We start from the raw sequence: 20715 nt of genomic DNA, 5'->3' as shown, positions 1-20715 counted from the left end.
TTATTTTCATACTATAATTGCTAATAGCTATCTTTCCTAGTTAAGATGGCTCATTTTCTCCCAAATTCCATTCAAGATACCTATGAGGACTTAAAATGTATGACAACACACAATTATAACAACACGTAATACTAAAAATGACAGCAATCTTATTTCTTCATTAAATTATAAAGCCTACAAAATGGAAATTGAGAATCATTTTGAGAGAGCTGAAAAGTTATACTGGAACCGACCCATTTGTCAGAAAGATGAAGAGGATAATTATTTTTAACCCATTTTCTTCTTCCTTATTTGGAGATCAAGGGCCTATATGATCCAGAAAATTGAGCAGTCTTTTTAATGTCACATTTATTTCAGTTATGAGGCAACGGAAATGCATCCCTCAATTCTCCATCACACACGTCTCTGATCACATTGTTCTGTACTTAGTCCTATACTCCAAAATCTCAATGCAACTTAGGAGGTCTTGCACAAGTGCAATGGACAAAATGTTTGTGTCTCCCCTCATTTCATATGTTGAAATGTCAAGCCCGATGTGATGGCAATAAGAAGTGGGGGCTTCGAGGCTAATTAGGTCATGGTGGTGGTGCCCTCATGGTGGTCTCTCTCAAGATGGGTTTAGTGACTTTATAAAAAGAATCCTAGAGAGGGCAGCGCCTGTGGCTCAACAGAGTGGGGCCCATAGGCTGGAGGTGGCAGGTTCAAACCCAGCCCCGGTCAAAAACTGCAAAAAAAAGAGAAACCTAGAGCACTCTCTCTCCGTCGTCATACCACAAGCATATACAATAAGAAGTTGGCATTCTGCAAGGCAGAAGAGGGCCGGCGCCTGAACCTGACCATGATGGCACCCTGATCTTTAACTTCCAGGCTCCAGAAGAGGGAGAAATAAATTTATTTTGTTTATAAGCCACCTAGTCTGTGGCACTTTGTTACAACAACCCCAACTGATAAAGACACCATAAGCAATATCTAAGGAGAAAGAAAGGATGGAAAGTACTATTACCTTGTAAAATGTATTCTCTTTTGTGTTTCAGCATTTCAAACCTTTATAAAGAAACAAGTAGGGTGAGGATGATGTTGCAGCCCAGTGGAGCTGCAGGAGGTGAATGTCAGGGAAACACTAAATATGGTTACAAGGTCCTGGACCTTCACTCAGTTCTACAAGGATTAACTAAATAGGCAGGATTGCCTGAAGGTTTGAGGTTTTTGTGAACTGACTCAAAAGGCTGATTTGTTAGGAGGGAAAAAACAATTTTTTTTCTTCCAATGTGGTCAAAATTTCATATTGACCATGACATTTTACTACATTACTAAAATGTTTTTAGAAAATGGAAGTTTTGCTGTTTCTAAAAGCAAAAATTTCCTCTAACTAGAAACATGTTTAACATTTGGTTATCATACCTATTATCCTTTTTTTTATCCATTCTTGAAACTTACCCATTTTTTTTCTAGTATCGACAAAGAATAAAATGAAGAGGAAGTACCAAGAGATCCACATTTTTACTAATGTGGTCACCCCTTTTTTAAATAATAGAAGGATTTATTGTGTGTGTCTGTATGTGTGTGTGTTTCGTTTTGTTTTGAGACAAAGTGTTACTCTGTCACCCTGGGCAGAGTACTATGACATCATAGCTCACAGCAACTCTTGGGCTTGAGCAATGCAAGAGCCTCAGCCTCCCAAGTAGATGGGACTACAGGTGTACATCACTACACTGGGCTAGTTTTTCTATATTTAGTAGAGCCAGGGTCTAGCTCTTGCTTAGGCTGGTCTTGAATTCCTGAATTCCTGATCTCAAGCAATCTATACCTGCTTCAGCCTTCCAGAGTGTTAGGATTACAGGCATGAACCACCACGCCCAATCCTAATAATAGAAGAATTTAGAATGGTAGTGTTATTTTATATGATTAAGAATGTTTGGGGAATCATAATTACATCGTTTCTTACCCATTTACCATGGCAGGGACATCAGTGGGATCAAATACTCATATTCTTCTGTCTTTATTCAAATGTCTGCATAATTGTTCCGAAATAAGATATTTTAAAGGCAGGGGAGTGAGTGGGGAGGTGGCCAGAAGGAGGGGGATTGATGGGATTACCCTGTAGTGCATCTTATAAGGGTATATGTGAAACTTAGTAAATGTGGAATGTAAATGTCTTAGCACAATAACTAAGAAAATACCAGGAAGGCTATGTTAACCAATGTGATGAAAATGTGTCAAACAGTCTATGAAACTAGTGTATGGTGCCCCATGATCGCATTAATGTACACAGCTATGATTTAATAAAAAAACCATAAATATAAAAAAATATATAATAAAAAGGTAGGGTCAAAAGCATATAGTACTAGTGAGAGAGTGAAGACATAGTTATAATTATCCATATTAAGTATTAAAAATTTAAATAAACAATTCATTATAAAATAAACAATCAGAAGTCTGATATACTAACAATTTTAGTGTTCGCACTTCTCATCAATTCGTTTATCGATGAAGGAGATGCTGAAAGCAAAAATTTAAAAATTCACATGTCAGTAATAAAATACATTTTGGAATATTAAAAACATACTATTATTAAAAATCACTTACAATATGGGCGGCACCTGTGGCTCAGTTGGTGGGGCGCCAGCCCCATATGCCGAGGGTGATGGGTTCAAACCCGGCCCCAGCCAAACTGCAACCAAAAAATGGCCGGGCGTTGTGGCGGGCGCCTGTAGTCCCAGCTACTCAGGAGGCTGAGGCAAGAGAATTGCTTAAGCCCAGGAGTTGGAGGTTGCTGTGAGCTGGGTGAGGCCACGGCACTCTATGGAGGGCCATAAAGTGAGACTCTGTCTCTACAAAAAAAAATTAAAAAAAAATAAATAAATAAAATCACTTACAATAGATTAAGTTGTAGAAGAGTTTGACATTGTCTATATTTTAGACATTTGCCTAAATCTAAATTGCATTTACATTAGTAATGTAAGCTGGACTCTGATATAAATCAATATTCTTTATTAATAATACAATTCTATTCATGTCAGAAGGCAGTTCTCTTTCTGATAATTACTATTGCATATTCCATGTTATTTAATGACATATAGTCATTTCAACTTAAAGCTTTTGGTTAACTATTTGTAGAAATCACGCAGATCTATAGGATCTAGAATGTTGCCTTGTTGTTTGACAGACCGTACCATAGTCTGTTACCAAACACCAGAAATTTTTGCTTTTAAAAGATGTGATTTTTCTCTTTTTCTCTTGGGAATTACTTTATTGGTTCCTCCCAGTATAGCAAGCTTGTGTTAACAAGAATACAGCTGCTGTCTAAGAACATGGTTAGTGTTGGAAGAGAATCATATTTTTAGAAAGAAATGTTAGGTTATGATTAGGGCATGAGAGAGTCATATAAAATATACAGACATGTCCATTTTTAAAACTCTAGCTTTTGTGTTATAATGTGTATCATATAGTGTTAGTGTAGTGGATATCATATAGTGTTAGTGTAGTGTATATCCTATATCATGTACATATAGTGGATATCATATAGTGCTAGTGTAGTGTATATCCTATATCATGTACATATAGTGGATATCATATAGTGTTAGTGTAGTGTATATCCTATATCATGTACATATAGTGTATATCATATAGTGTTAGTGTAGTGTATGTCCTATATCATGTACATATAGTGTATATCATATAGTGCTAGTGTAGTGTATATCCTATATCATGCACATATAGTGTATATCATATAGTATTAGTGTAGTGTATGTCCTATATCATGTACATATAGTGTATATCATATAGTGTTAAATTAATGTCTCTGTACTGTCTCTGATTCTATCTGTACTGCTATTAGAAGTCTGTGTTACTCACTTTCTTGAATTTTTAGGCACAGAATCGGTTGAATTTATCATCTTTTAATGGAGAACAGTAATGTCCTCAGGAATTACTGAGCTGTGAAAAGTTAGTTTCTCCGTAATCTAATGATGACAGGCTTTTTCCCATCCATTCATGCCTTTGACTATTGGTCTATTTCCTCCTTTCACTTCTCACCACAATTATAGTGATGATTCTTAATTTCTTTCTCTCGTTGTTCTCATATTTTGCCTTTTGCAGCTCTACTAAGGACTTAATGTTACAGAAAAAAAAAATTTAGTAATCTTGAAATACCCATCAGTTTAGCTGCCAATGGTCATATTTTCACACACACAAAAAATAAAATGTAGGAACTTTTGTTATAAATACGCTGTTTTAGATGCTGGGTAAATATCTTTGACTACTGTGTTGACTTACCATTTTGCATTCATATACCAGACCTCTAAAGCTGTCAGGATTCTGTTCACCAGAGAATTATTCACTTATTTTTTTTTCCTCACCAAATCTGTGCATTCATTCAGAAGGTAAAACTATGGGACACTGAATTGCATCACAGGAATTTAGATCGCCATTTGAAAATCCTTCTCTTTTGCGTTCAGTATTCATTTTGCTTATTGCCAGTGTGTTGATTTTTACACACAGAACACAGTAGCGTTCAAAGTAGACTTTCACATCACTGCTTGAAAGATCCCACAGGATCAGATGTGACATAAGGTGGGTTGATAAAACTGTAAAGGCAAAGAGCATTAGAATGGAAATAACATTAGTTTCACATTTTCTAACCCTGTAGCCTTTTATAAAAAGGTAAATGATCTAAAAGGTATAAAAATACCATCCAGGCATACAAATAATGACATAGGGATCATCAAATATGTACGTAGTAAAACAAAACAAGACAAAAAACCCACCAAAATTCTGGGTTTTTTTTTCCTTTCTGTAAGATATTATAGTGTAGGATGAGAGGGAATAATAATTTTATTTCATTATTTTTTGAAAGAATGCATCCTATAAGATAACCCCCTGCTACGTTTTAAAGGTTTGGGGATTTTAATTGGCTTCTATGTAGCTCTGTCCTCAGTGCCTGTAAAATGACTGGCACGGTGTAAGTGCTCTATAAGCATATTTTTGTTAAATAAATGAATAAACTACCAGATATCAGGAAATTGTCTTTTGTGGTAGGCCAGGTATAACTCTACTGAACTATAGTACTTAAAGATCAATCAAGGTAACTGTGGCATATAATAACAATAGTAATTAGAAGTCAGAAGGATATCCTTTGAAACCTGGGATAGAGGGGGAGTTCACAACCTTATACATAGAAGAGGTAGAATTTAATTCATAATCTGTCTGACTTCTAAATCCACAATGATTAACCTCTACATGTTGAGGCACTCCAGACATAAGAAAAATGCATAGGTGAAACAATATACAACTATAGGTTCACCCAAAATGAACATGAACATGACAGTTGTACTAGGCTATAGACAGGTCCTGGGAAACTCCACATTTTAGCGACAGAGTAAGCAAAATCTTGGAAGAAATAAATAAACCAACCAGAAAGCTGTGAAGAAAATAAGACACAACTGTATCAAAGGCCAACGGAGTAGAAAATGTTAATACAGATTAATAGAAAAGAGGAAAATAAATAAATAAATAATGAAAACCTATTGAATTTGATTATTTGGAGGTCTTTGAAAAGAGCTTTGGCTGGTCAGACAATTTTTCCAGTCTTTCCTTAGTTCATGCTTGTAATCTGAGGGGCAAGAGGTGATTGAAGGAGAGAGAAAGAAGAGGTGGAAAGAAGAATGAAGAAAAAATTGATACAGGGAAAGATGACAAGCTGAACATTTGCAATGACAGAGGAAGAATGCAGTTCAAAAACAAATGTGTGGCTTGGATTTGGGCAAAAACAATGCCACTTCATTTGAAGTTGGACAAATAAAAGGAAGTGTGGACAGCAGAGATGATTAATCTGATGGCCTCTATTTCTTTTGTAAAGTAAGAGTAGTAACAGGATCAAGCAGAGAACCTAAGGAGATAGAGGCTCTTTGGAAGTGAAGAAATTTAGTTGGCTCAGTGTGCTACTGTGGAAGACTATGTTATCTAGAAACCAACTGTTTTATTATTTGTGAAATGTAAGATTATAATAATAAAGAAAAATTATTTAATATATAGATTACCAAGTTAACATAATTATTTATATTATTAGTAAAGAAAATGAAGAGTGAAGTTGTCAGGGCATAATACCAAAAGACAGTCTCACAAGATAAAATTTCACCTCCCTAAATTACATTAGTTTCACCTATAAGTTTCTTGAAAAGAAGGCTCCTAGCCTTTTACCTAAAATGACACATCTGAACAGTCTATTGAATACATAGAGTTGTATTACTTATACCTGAGCACTGACTTACCTTGAAGTTTGACTTCCTAAACATTTTCATGAGTTACATTCAGTTGTAAGGAATAGCAAAAACCTCATTCTCAGACTCTAATTAAAAGATAGCAATCTCTAGTCTTTATTTCTCCTCTTTTATAACAATCCCTGTTACATATGCTAGCATCAAACTTGATTACATTATCTAGGAGTAACCAGTTTACAAATTCTCTGTGATTCTTGCAGCACAGTTTCTTCTCTTTTCAGATTTTCTGGGACATATTATTTTTCATAATTCAAAATATACAGCAATGCTACTCATATGTAATCAAGTCAGTTGTATTCACCATTATTCATAGTCTCACTATATTTTAATGTTTCAGAAGACCTTGGTTTCCAAGTCTCTTAAAGGATAATGTATATTACTTTTTGTAATTAAATGATGTTTGCCAATGTCACTACTTACCATGCCTCTGAAACAATGCTGAGGACAGAGGATGGCCTCTTCTGTAATAGTATTAAAATAAGTAATGTCAGCAGCTAGCTGTTCTAGCGTGATTGAGTTCTATGAGTTTTTCTGAAAAATTATTAAAATATTTCTGTTGTGCACTGCAGAAAGAGGCAATAATCCAAATAATTGAATTGGAAATACTTTTTTGATCAACCTGATCATAGTATCAACTTTTTCTTGTCTGAAAAAACAGATTTAGGCCATTGCATTATATATGTGTCATCTGGTTTTTTTGTTTGCTTGTTTAATTTTTTGTCTTTAAAAGGCTTGTTTGGTCCTCGGTTGTCTTTCATGAAGCCAAGCCATGGTGTTTTCGATTTCCTGTTTGTTCTCTATAGCAACTAGTACAAGGTATGTTGTATTTTCATTGTTTACACAAATATTGACATATTTGTTCAATATTCACAGTTCAAAGAAGATGATGAGCCATTATCACATTAGTAAATTAGTAAAAAAAATAAAAAAAGGGCTCCACATGATGCTATTTTTTTTTAATTCCTTTGGCATTTCAAATATTCATTATAAACAAGAAAGAATATATATACTTTAAAATAATTGTTATAACATAATAAAGCTACTTAATCTTAACAAACCTTACTCATACTACTATTTTCTAATAATTTGTTGGATTTCACTTTAATTTTAGCTTTGCTTTGGCCTCTGCTATTGGGTTCACAGGCAAATCACTGTTTTTGTCCACTGTTACATTCATAAAAAAAGAAAATGTTGCACCAGGTGACTGATTTGTATAATTCATACTATAAAATCATTATTGGTGAGAAAGATGATGAGGTTATTTAAGATTATTTTTTTCAATTACATTCATTTAATGGAAGTCAAGGTAAAGGACAAATTTGTTCAGTGTTTAAATTCAGCAAGTAAAATATTAGTATGGTTTGAATGTGTCTCCTGAAAGTTCATGGGTTGAAATTTAAGTGCTGATGTAATGGTCCTGGGAAATCAGGCCTTTAAGAAGTGATTAGGTCTGAGGGACTTTACCCTCACAAATGGATTAATGCCATTATTTCAGAAGTTGGTTAGTTAGGAGTTCTCTCTCATAGGTGATGCTTCCCTCTTTTGTTTTCTGACATATTATGACAGCACCCAGGACCTTCCCTGATGCCAGTGCCATACTCTTAAAATTCACAGCCTCAGAACAAAGAGCTAAATAACTTTTTTTTTTTTTCATTATTACTAAGTCTGGCTGGGCGTGGTGGCTCATACCTGTAATCCTAGCTCTCTGGGAGGCTCAGGGGGGTGAATTGCTTGAGCACAGGAGTTTGAGGCCAGACTCATCTCTACTAAAAATAGAAAATCTACCCAGGTATTGTGGCAGGTGCCTGTAGTTCCAGCTACTTGGGAGGCTGAGGCAAGAGGATCGCAAGAGCCTAAGAGTTTGAGGTTGCTGTGAGCTATGCCACCATGGCACTCTACCCAGGGAGACAGAGTGAGATTTGTCTCAAATAAATAAATAACAATGAATAAATAATAAATAAATAAAAATAAATTACCCAGTCTGTGATATGCTGTTACAACAACAGAAAACAGACTAAGATAAATATTTTGTGTGCTAGTGCACATCTCAAGGAAATTGATTAGAACACTAATAAAATGTGTACTAGCTAGTAAAGGGGTAGCCATCTAGTGAGTTATTTATTTTAAACCAGTTTACTTAAAAAGTGAGAATATAGTGTAATTTATCAAGTGATTCATATTGTCATAGGGTATATGATTTAAAAAGTACACAACATTTTCATTTCATTTTTATTTTTATGAAAATATGAATAAATATAGAGCTATAGATATATACCAGTACAAATTACTCAGACTTCCTTGGAGCCATTCTGCATAATGTTTTTGAAATCCCCATATAGTAATGATCAGACTTAAGGGTAAATTATTACCCAAGCAGGGCCATTTAATATGAAGACAAATAAGCATTCTGCAAAAACAAGCAAGACTGAAACAAGCTCAGAGTTTCATTATAGCACTTCCCAGCCACTCATCAAGTGACATAAGCAGTTTCTCTCAGTGTGAGAGGTGGCATTTATTAAGCGATTGTTATATTCAACATAGCGTGTACTGCTGGTCTCATGTACTTTGGTTAAATATTAATACTTATTCTAAAATACAGATTATTACTCCCATTCACCAGACAAATACATCATTTTCCATCAATCACACAGCTAGCAAATGGCAGAGCCAAGATTTAGCCTCAGATCTATATGACCCACATTTCATGTCCTTGATCACTATGCTGTCATGAACCTTAAATTGTGTATTTCAATTGTTGTATCTTTAAAGTGAGGACTTGATTTCTACTCTGTCCACTCATAAAGCTCTGTCGTATATTTCACATTTGTGAAAATGTATTCATTGTGTCCTATCTAAATAACCAGCCTGTCCATGGTACTTGGTTTTGGTCAATGTCTTGTGCTTAAAGATGACAGCATGCTGTGTATGAACAAAAAAGCTTTAATGTAAAGGGACTGTTTCAAATTAGTCTATCTTGTGTTCTCTTCCTCTGCTACAAGAATAGAATATTCCAGTTAGAAGCTATTTGTTCATCCTGGATTACAGAATGGAATGTCAAGAGGGGCAGACCTTTAGTCAACCCATGGTCCTACATCAGAGCCTTGGACACAACGCAGGCTTCATACAACATTAGAAAGAAATAGATATTTGTTTTTGTGAACCACTTTGATTTAGTAAGCTATTTCTTACCTCAGCCAAAGCTAAGACAAATTAGTGTGAATACTAAGTGTTATAATTGATTTATGTCCACTTACCTGTGAGTTTTGTTTTGAAGAAAGGAAATAGTTAGAAAAGTTTGGTGTTCAATGTGTACCAAAACATCGTCTTTTGTTAGCTCAGTTGGGAATAAATAATTTTCTTAAGTAAATAATGTATCTTAAATGTTCCACCTCTTCAATATTTATGTATATTATCATAAATAATGCATGTCTACAAAGAATTCGTAAATGTTTTCAAATAAAATTACTGCTGCATCTGAAAGGATTTGTTACATCCTGAAATGAAACCTATGTAATGATGCAATTATCAGATAACCTTTTCAGTTGTTACCCTTGGAACTGATTTGGGGGAAAGGTTATATGGGTTTCTAACAAGATTCAGTTGCAATTATTAATTAAAGACTTAATTGGAGTATATGGTATCACACTGTTGAAACTTTTCCCCAATTTTATTAAATATCTAGGTATACTATAATTTTCATCCATAAACTTTCAGTGGCATGAAGCAAGATGTATGTGTGTGTGTGTGTTTTATCTTTGTATTTCTGTGTTTTTCACAGAAGTTGATCCAGAATAAGCACTCAATAAATGACCCAAATAGATAATATTGCAACTCAGAAATCCTAGTTTATATAAAGGATCATGGCATTGGGGAATATTGTTCATTTCTATTTTTATGTCTTTAGTGTGGCCTACTAGTAATATTTCAATGTTATTTGGCAATTTTCAAGCACTTAGTATGCCTCATCTCATTCAGTTTTTCAACTTTGTAAACCATGTCATTTCAGGTTTATATAAAGGCATTTCAGAATTATTGTACAGTACTACGTTGAAAATGGGTATTAAAATCAGAATTTATGAATTTCTTACTTTTACTTCTTAGCTTGTGTTCTTTCTTCTCAGTTGTGCTGCTTAGGAAGTAAATACTGAGGTAGGAGAACAAGTCAGGAAAAAAGAGTATTCCTATCTTGCGACCTATTCATTATCTAATAAATTGATAAATTTGTTATTTGAAAATACACTCACAAGCTAATTCTAATCTTAAAAGCACTGGGAAATTTTGTATGTACAGATCATACTTCTAATGTGAAATAAAAACTCAGTCTATTTTCCAGGAATTCTAAAGAATCTCAAAGTAAATGCCAATGATATTTGTGTAAGCTTCACAAACTTTAGAAAATTTAAGAATAAAATAAATCTAAGAGAAGGACAAATATACTAAAGCACTTCAAATCAGAGTATTCAGTCAGGAAGAGCAAAAACCTGTTACTATAATCTTTTTAAAAAGAAGTATCACCTAATTTTGCTTACACTACATTCAAGTTGTATTTAACACCCTGGAGATATGCCAAAGCTTGCTAATACCACTATTATACTAAATAAAATGAAACCCGTTTGAAGAAATATAAAACTTTTCCTAAAATTAAAATGTTAGATTAAATTCTGAGAAAAAATGTTTCATTCATCTGTGACAATATCATTAAAGCGGGCTTCCTTTTGTTCATTACTTTGAAAATGGATAAGATGCCAGGATTGTGGTAGGCATTCCTGTACTTGGGTAATTAATTTCTTTCTGTTAAGCATGCGTTAAATTTAGTAGTTTGCTTCAAACAAAAGGATAGATGCAGAAGCCATGGGATTAAATCAAAGATTTAATTAGAAAAGGGCACCCTTTCTTTCTCTTTATCAGAGCTCTCTCTGTGGGGACAGCCAGCTACGAGGGGAAAGCTTCCATATGGAGAGAAGGGGTTGGCAAGGAACTGGTATCTGTGACCAATCAGTGAGAATCTATTTTAAAAAGCCTCCCACAGTGGAGGCTCGTAAAGACTGGTCACCGCAGCCCCAGCCAATACCCTGTAAGGAAACTTAAGCTGAGAGAGAGGCACCTAACTAAGCCCAGCCCAGATTCTTGATAGACATATACTGTGAAATAATAAATATCGGGTATTTTAAATCAGTTACCAGAGGGATTAAAAATGAGTAAGTACTCATACTCGTGTTGGTAAACTCTGCTGCAAACTACCTGCCCCTTCAGTAAATATCCCTGCCCTTTACTTTATGTAGTTATTTACTTATTCCTGAAATGGGAGGAAAAGATTTTATGTATTATTTTAAGTATTTTAAACTTTCATCTTTATGCATTTTAGCATGTCATTAATAATAATAATTGTTTTCCCTTAATCATTGGGGCATGATGCTCTACAACTAGAGTTTGTCTTAGATCTATTTTGAAAGAACATTAAGTTCGCTGTGATCTCCTAATATCTGATCCTGCAGATAAAATTGAGATCAACAAATTTAAGGTTAATTTAATTTCCTCTTTATAGTTAATATCTGCTACATTATTGTTCTGGATCTATTATTTTTTGTCATAAAGTTTAAATTTGCAGTGAGTACTTTATATAAGCAAATCTTCCAGTTGCCAGAGGGATTAAAAATGAGTACTCATGGGCGGTGCCTGTGGCTCAGCGGGTAGGGCGCCGGCCCCATATGCTGAGGGTGGTGGGTTCAAACCCAGCCCCGGCCAAACTGCAACAAAAAAATAGCTGGGCATTGTGGCGGGCGCCTGTAGTCCCAGCTGCTCTGGAGGCTGAGTCAAGAGAATCGCCTAAGCCCAAGATTTGGAGATTGCTGTGAGCTGTGTGACGCCACGGCCGTCTACCGAGGACGATAAGGTGAGACTCTGTCTCTACAAAAAAAATGAGTACTCATTTCCTTCAGTTTTGTCTGAAATATCACACTTTAATGAGGCACTGCCTGTCCTTTTTCAAAACTAAACCCCTCCTTATACACAATTCCCATGCTTTACCTTTATTCCATTGCACTTACTAACACTGGACTATACAAATTAGCCTATGTTTCCTCACCATCATGATTTTATCTGATGTCAGTCTTCTCCTAGGAGGAAAAAAGCTCCATGAGGGCAGAGAGTTGAGGGAAACTGGCACAGAAGGATCTTCTATGTGTGAGTGTAACACTAGAATATAATAGAGAAGAGACGGACCTGAACTGGTCAGAGGAAACTTTCCATAAAAGCCTGGTTACTAAAGAACAGATCTCAGAGTACAGTTATACAAACAGAACATAAAACCATCAGCTCCTGTCTGTTACCAAGGCTCAGTGTTTGTATCTTGCCTTCCAGCGAGTGCTGTGTTCACTGGTCTCCATTTCCCAAAGATACTAAACCAGAGGTAAAAATGAATCAATCCTTATTTTCTCATAAGACTAGGTAACAAAAGAGGACAATCTCATTGTCTTTAGCTTCACAGTTTTTCTTCTAGAAAAACACATTCATTTAAACCTTGAACAATGTAAGTTTCAACTCATGGGTCCACTTACATGTGAGTTTTCTTCCACCTCTGGCACATCTGAGACAGCAAGACCACCCACTCCACCTCTGCGCCCTCCTTCTCTTCAGCTTGTTCAACATGAAAAGGACAAGGATAAAGATTTCTATGATGATATCCTTCCAACAATGAATAGTAAACATATTTTCCTTCTTATGGTATTCTTAATAACATTTTTTATTCTCTAGCTTACTTCATGATAATAATAAATCATATATAATATATGCAAAATATGTGCCAATTGACTTTTTGTGTTGTCAATAAACCTTCATGTTACTTTGCGCAGAATCAAAAGTTATACACAAATTTTTGACTACTCAGAGGTCAGTGCTCCTAACCCTATGCTGCTCAAGGGTCAACTGTACTTCTTTCAATCATATTTTACTTTAGTTCTTGGTTTTATTATGAAATATTTGTGTATTAATGTAGAGAAAAATGTTAAGCAAGATAGTATATTTAATCTCAAAATAGTCACACATCTATGTCAGACTAGTAGGTCTGCTAGGTTTTCATTGCAATTATTTTTGCACTTTACATTCTTAAATTTATATTAGCAAAAAGTTGTTATTAATTTTTTAAAATATTTTTAATTACAAGAAGTTTATTTTTGAAGGAAATGTAATTATAACATGTAGGCATGCTGTATTGAACTATATTTGTTTGTGTGTTTCATAAATTATGCATGACTTTAGAATAGTAACAGTTCTATTTTCTTGTAATAAATCAAGTAAATTTTAAATAAATGACACTTAGTGATATAATTACCCCAGCATCACATAATCTGAAATAGTAATAAAATATTTCTTTAAAAAGCAGATTTAATTTATAATCATCTTTATTTTCAGAGAGTTTTAAATAAAGAAAAATGGAACAGAAAGTACAGAGATTTCTCATGTATTCCCTCTCTCTCCCCATATAATGTCTCCAGTCATTATCATCTTGATTCCATAGCCCACATGTTATAATTGACAAGAAAATATTGATATATATAATTAACTAAAGTCCATAGTTTTCAATGGGTTCTCTCTTTGTGTAGCATATTTGTTTATGGGTTAGGACAACTATAAAGTAACATGTATCCACCATTATGATATCATAACAAAATAGTTGCATTTGTTATGCCCAGATCATGAAGTCCCCACAGACCACCAAGGAGCCAATTCCGATGCAAAAGCAAAAGAGCCTTTATTATCACAAACTCGAGCCTGGGCTCCTGGGGGCTCCGCTGCAACGGTTCTGAGCCAGGAGCCCCGGGCTCTGGGGCATAGGGTTTTTATAATATGGGGTAGTGGGAGGGGTGTGCTAGGCTTCAGGAAAGGGGGAGTCTCGGGATTGGCTGCCAAATGGTCTGATGCAGAGAGTGGTCCCTGATTGAGAGGTCGCACTCTCATGATTTCAGGGAATTGCCTGCTCTTATAGGAAAGTAAACTTATACAACAAAATGGTGGGGAAAGTGAAACTTAACTTCTAAGATGGTGGCGACCCTGCCTAAGATGGCCGTGGTCTGGCTCTCTCATTTCCCCCTCTACTTGTGACTCAGAGCCCAATTATGGGTCCAGTTCCATCTCTGTCATCTCTAATTCTCTTTCAGCTAGGGAGCGATATTGGCCCTTTAAGACTAGTAATTGTACGACACCTAGGTGTTTCCGTACAAAAGTGATGAGTCTACTGATGATACAAGGGCCTATTGTCAGGAGTAAGAGTAATAGTATCAAGGGGCCGGCCAGGGCTGATATTAGGGTGGTTAGCCAGGGAGACCAATTGAAGAGGGACTCATACCAGCTTTGGTTATTTTCTCGGTCTGCCTGGCGCTTTATCAATCTCTCTTTCACAAAAGCCATTGACTCTTTTACTACTCCTGAATGATTGGCATAGAAACAGCATTCTTCTCCCAAGGCCGCACTCAGCCCCCCTTGCTGGAGGAATAAGAGGTCTAGTCCCTTCCAGTTCTGTAAAACTACTTCGGAAAGGGAAGTCATGGATTCCTGGAGTAGGGTAATAGACTTTTCTAACCTTTCTATGTCCCAGTCAGTTGTTTCCTGGAGGGTCCCATAGTTCTTATCCTGGAGGACTAGGGCAGACATTCCAGTCCCGGCCCCTGCTAAACCTATTCCTAATAGCACTGAGATGGTAAGTGTAGTGATTACTCCCCGCTTTCTGCGTGGGGTTGGGTCTAAAAATCTTTGAAGTACTACATCATTTTTATGGTAGAGTATTCTAGGTACTAGCTGCACCAGGACACAGTAATCTTGGGTCTGATTTAAGACTCCTGCATGTATGCATGGGGCTAGTCCAGTGGAATAGGCCCACCAGGCATTGCTTGAGGGTATCAGATATCCGGTTCCATTCCATTGGCCGGTGGCATTGCACAGATGTTGGTGGAAGATAGGCACCCTCCCGATGCACAAGCCTGTCCCTATTACCATTTGAAGGGTAAGTCTAGGGTGATTCTGATGCCATCGACAAGCTTCAGCCTTCCCAAAGGTGTAGTTTCGCAGGATGGCATATGCTTTATAATAAGGGAGTTTTACCCTAAAGCAGAGCCAGCAAGCTGCTGTCAAATCAGGCCTGGTTAAGTTAATTACCTGGTAAGTACTCTTGAGTAATTCCCATGCTGGCTCAGCATTAAAATGGGCACTGGGTAAGTCCCTTGACGTCTCAGGGGCACAGGTAGTCAAATTTAGAAAAGCCTGGAGACCTGTTGGGGGCTCAAGGATGCAGGTTTATCAGCAGCAATTGGGCTGTATACTACTTGTATTTCAAAGAAGCCTCCTTTATCATAGTAATATATGTTGACTTGCCAGGGGCTATACAGACGGAGTCCCCAGGTTTTCCCAAATTCCCAGTGGGTGAGCTTGTCTTTCCCTAGTCTGGTGAACTGAATGCGTACCAGGAGACATAATCTTTGTCCTCCAAGGATCCCCATCCAGTAACAATTATTCCTGCCGTCCTGGTCTGTCCAAGGACCCGGGCTCCTCTTTGCCTCGATTAAGTCAGAGCAATTGGGGGGCGTCCACCAAATCTGACCCGTGGAGACACACTTCCAATGTTTACAGAAATAATGGTCCTTTCCCCCACACTTATCAATTTTGTGACCTGGACAGATATAATAAGAGCTATGGTGGGGAGACCAATAACTTTGTGTCAGGCCCACTATTTGATCTAGGTCCACGTGCAAATCAGGGTACCAAGTGTACTTGGGGTGTATTTCCCAGGTAGCATTTAAGAGTGTCCATTCCATGGATCAGGTAAGCCCTCCAAACCCATGGACAGGTCCCCCCAAAACTTGCCAAGTTACATTATATGTCTGGTGAGGGCTCAAGCCGGGGAGGCATACAAGAGGGCACATACAAGTAATAGTATCAGCGTGGAGTGGGTGGAGTTCACTGCAACTTGAGTTTCAATGGATTGTCCCTGTCCTGTTGAATCTTCCATTGTGGGATGAAGTCTTCCTGGATGGCAAACGGGTCTGCAAGTTTGACGTGGGTGTGTTGTACCCAAGAGGCAACGCTGTCCACTTTGAGAGCAGTGGGTATCACTAGAATCACAACATCAGGTCCTTTCCACCGGAGCTCCAGTGTCTCCCGGCCGTGCCTTTTCATGTAGACCCAGTCACCGGGCCAGAACTTGTGGAGTTCAGGTACAGGACCAACCTCATAAGTGGCTCGCAGGTGGCTCCAGTTGTCCTTTTGTACCTGCTGGTAACATCAAAGGGAGAGGAGGAAATTTTCATCATCTGCTTCAGTTAATATATCTATGCGAGTGTTGGGAATGATGGGTGGTGGTTTCCCATAGAGTATTTCGTAAGGAGTAAGCCCAAGCTTATAAGGAGAGTTTCTAACCCGATACAAGGCAAAGGGAAGGAGAGCCACCCAGTCTCTGCCAGACTCAAGTGTTAATTTGGTCAAGGTCTCTTTTAAGGTTCTATTCATTCTGTCTACCTGACCCGAGCTCTGGGGCCTGTATGCACAATGTAATTTCCAGGGTGCTCCCAGAGCAGTTGCTACCCCTTGTGTTACCTGAGATATAAAGGCAGGGCCGTTGTCTGAGCCAATCAGGGCTGGCAGTCCATACCTGGGGAGGATATCTTCCAGCAATTTCTTCGCCACCGTCTGGGCGGTCTCGTGCTTCATTGGGAAGACTTCAGCCCACCCGGAAAAGATATCTATAAAAACTAAGAGGTATTTATACCCATACCGTCCTGGTTTAACTTCTATGAAATCTACTTCCCAATATGCACCAGGCTTGTCTCCCCGCTCTCGGGTCCCTTGGGCGGTTGGCCCAGCCCTGGTGTTTGTGAGTTGACAAGCTTTGCAAGCACTAATTACCTGGTTGAATTTGGTGTCCAATCATTCAATTTTAATCTTTGCATGGCGAACCAAGTCCTTTAGATTCCTATTACCCATATGGGTGGCTTGGTGCATGCGCTGTAGCACCTCCATCCCTAGCTGTGCTGGAAGGAGGGTTTTGCCATCAGCAGTGCGCCACCAGCTGTTATATCGTGGAGGGCTGTGTACTTGGGGAATAGTACGGAGCCATGCTAGGTCTTCTGGGGTGTACTCAGGCTTCTCTGGCAAGACTGGTGGTCCTGCGTCTGGTAGGCTGAGGGTTAGGGCCTGGGCTGCTCTCTTGGCAGCCTCATCTGCTCGATGATCACCTCTGGCCACTGGAGAGATTGGCTTTTGGTGCCCTGGGCAGTGAATGATGGCTAACTTTTTTGGCAGCCAGATAGTGGCTAGGAGGTCTAGTATCTCTTGTTTATTAATTTATTTTTCTTTTTTTGTAGAGACAGAGTCTCACTTTATGGCCCTCGGTAGAGTGCCGTGGCCTCATACAGCTCACAGCAACCTCCAACTCCTGGGCTTAAGCGATTCTCTTGCCTCAGCCACCCGAGTAGCTGGGACTACAGGTGCCCGCCACAACGCCCAGCTATTTTTTGGTTGCAGTTCAGCCGGGGCCGGGTTTGAACCCGCCACCCTTGGTATATGGGGCCGGCGCCTTACCGACTGAGCCACAGGCGCCGCCCTCTCTTGTTTATTTTTAACAATTTTTCCTTCTGCAGTTAATAGCCCCCTCTCTTGGTAGTTTGCTCCATGTACATGGGCCGTGGCAAATGCATATCAGCTGTCAGTATTGATATTAATTTTCTTACCTTTCCCCAGAACCAGGGCCTTGGTGAGGGCAATGAGCTCTGCCTGCTGGGTAGAGGTGCCACTCAGAAGGAGCTCGGCCCACAATGTCTCCGTTTCTGAGACCACTGCCGCCCTTGCATACCTGTGTCCATTCTTCATGAAACTACTGCCTTCCATGAACCATGTTTCTTCAGCGTCAGGCAGCGGCTGGTCGGTCAGGTCTTGGTGAAGACCGTGGATTTGTACTAGTATACCTGGGCAGTGATGGAGTGGCACCTCTGCATTTGGGTTGGGTAAGAGAGTGGCAGGATTCAGGGCTGCACTGGGAAGGAATTGAATCCATGGTGGATTCAGTAGTAGACTTTGGTAATGAGTCAACTGTGTGTTACTCATCCACTGGTCCGGGGGCTGCTTCAAGATCCCCTCAATGGTGTGGGGGGTTGTTATCAACAGTTCTTGTCCCAGGGTAAGTTTATCTTCATCTTTTATCAACAGGGCAGTGGCTGCTATAATGCATAAGCAAGGAGGCCATCCCGAGGGCACTGGGTCAAGTCTTTTGGATAGGTAGGCAACTGGGCGAATCCAGCGTCCCAGGGTTTGGGTTAATATTCCCTTGGCCACCCCTTTATGTTCATCCACATACAGGTGGAAAGGTTTCGTGATATCAGGGAGGCCCAGTGCAGGAGAAGTTAAGAGGGCAGTCTTGAGTTCTCTAAATGCTTGGTCCCTGTTTGCTAACCACTGGAAAGGCTGCCCCTCCTTGGTGGCTTCATAAAGGGGCTTGGCAAATTCAGCAAATCCCAGCACCCACAGCCTGCAAAATCCAGCTGTTCCCAAAAATTCCAGCACCTGCCTGGGAGTAGTGGGAGTTGGGATTCTGAGCACAGCTTGTTTCCTGGCTTCGCTCAGCCACCTCTGGCCGTCCTTAAGCACATATCCTAAATAACTCACAGTTTGTTGACAGATCTGGGCTTTCTTCGCTGATGCACTGTATCCCAAGTCTCCCAGGGTGGCGAGCAGATCCCACGTTCCTTGCAGGCAATCTTGTTCATCAGCAGCTGCTATCAGTATGTCATCTACGTACTGGAGGAGGGTCAGGCCGGGGTGTAACAAATGGAACTCACCCAAGTCTTCATATAGAGCCTCATCAAAGATAGTTGGAGAGTTCTTGATGCCTTGTAGTAGGCAGGACCAGGTTAGTTGTCCGCTGATGCCTTCCTCCGGGTCACTCCACTCAAAGGCAAACTTAGCCTGGCTTTGTGGACCTAGGGGTAGACTGAAAAAGGCATCTTTCAAATCCAAAACTGTGTACCATGTCTGAGTCGGGGTTAAGGCACTCAGGAATGTATACGGGTTGGGCATGGTTGGGTGAATATCCATTACCCATTTATTGACTTCCTGTAAGTCCTGCACTGGACGATAGTCATTAGTGAGGGGTTTCTTGACAGGCAACAAGAGAGTATTCCATGTCAATTGGCAAGGGATCAAAATTCCTGCCTGTAGGAGGCGTCTAATTTGTGGAAGTATTCCTTTCTTTGCCTCTGCGTCTATGGGGTATTGTTTTACCCGTATGGGTTCTGCTCCATGTTTAAGCTCTACTAGAACTGGAGGCCAATGAATGGCCAGCCCTATTCCTCCTGTCTCAGCCCACGCCGAAGGATGGGAGTGGAGCCAAGCACTAATGTCAGCTTGGGCTCGTGGTGGTTGTTGGTGAAGCTCGTATTCATCCTCTAGCTGGACAGTTAGAACTTGTATAGGGCGCCCTCAGTTATCTGTAACCTGGGGTCCATCCTGCTTGAAGGATATCTTGGCCCCAATTTTATTCAGCAGCTCTCTGCCTAATAAAGGGTATGGGCAGTCTGGGATGACCATAAATGCATGGGATACCCGGCCCGTGCCCAGGTCCACAGTTCTTCAGGTAGTCCATAAGTACTGTTTCATGCCAGTTGCCCTTTGAGCCCAAGACTTCTTTGTGTCTAGTTTACCCTGATCTTCTATAAGTACTGAAAACTGGGTGCCCATGTCCACTAGGAAATCTACCAGTGTCCCCTCCACTTTGAGGATTACCCTGGGTTCAGGGAGGGGTGCTAAACCCTGAATCCTCTAGTCACTCAGTTCCCCAAGTTCTAGAATGTGAGTCTTACCATGGGGAGTGGGCTTGCCAGCTCTCCTTTTAGGACATTCTTTAGCCCAGTTCCCCATCTCCTTGTAGTAGGCACACTGGTCCTTCTGCAGTTGCTGGAGCCCCCCCACCCCAAGATTTTTCTTCATCTTCCTCTGTTAGTTGCCATAGCTGAGCCTGCTGGTCCTGAGGCTTGGTAGCAGTGGTGGCCAGCAGGATTTTAGCCAGGTCTTGAGTTTGCTTGGCCTGAGCCTGGGTCTGCTTTTCCTCTGGAGTATCTCTGTTATTATATACTTTCTCAGCCACTGCAAGCAAATCCTGTAAAGACTTCTCAGCCAGCCTATCTACTCTGTGGAGTTTCCTCTTTATGTCAGGGGCAGATTGGTTAACAAAGGCCATAATAACTGCAGCTTTGCTATCCTCTGCCTCAGGATTCATGGGCATGTAAGTATGGAATGTCTCCATGATCCTTTCCAGGAAGGCAGCAGGAGACTCATTTTTCTCCTGCTGCACGTTCCCTACCTTAGCCAAATTGGTCGGCTTAAGGGCCGCTTTTCGGAGACCCCTCATTAGAGTCTGGCGGTAGACTCAGAGACTCACCTGACCTGATTCTGTATT

At 39.4% G+C, this 20715-nt stretch overlaps 1 pseudogene across 1 annotated transcript in view; it reads right to left on the bottom strand.

Annotated features, from left to right (window-relative positions):
• The window catches only part of LOC128580895 (receptor of activated protein C kinase 1-like), a 67605-nt pseudogene extending 53371 nt beyond the window's left edge, over positions 1–14234 (bottom strand). The window contains exon 1 of the transcript XR_008378755.1: positions 13990–14234. The product of XR_008378755.1 is annotated as a receptor of activated protein C kinase 1-like (transcript). The remainder of the gene's footprint in view (positions 1–13989) is intronic.
• Between the last annotated feature and the right edge of the window lie 6481 nt (positions 14235–20715).

The sequence above is a fragment of the Nycticebus coucang genome, chromosome 3 (assembly GCF_027406575.1).
Source record: "Nycticebus coucang isolate mNycCou1 chromosome 3, mNycCou1.pri, whole genome shotgun sequence".
Lineage (NCBI taxonomy): Eukaryota > Metazoa > Chordata > Mammalia > Primates > Lorisidae > Nycticebus > Nycticebus coucang.
This window is presented reverse-complemented; position numbering and strand designations above follow the sequence as displayed.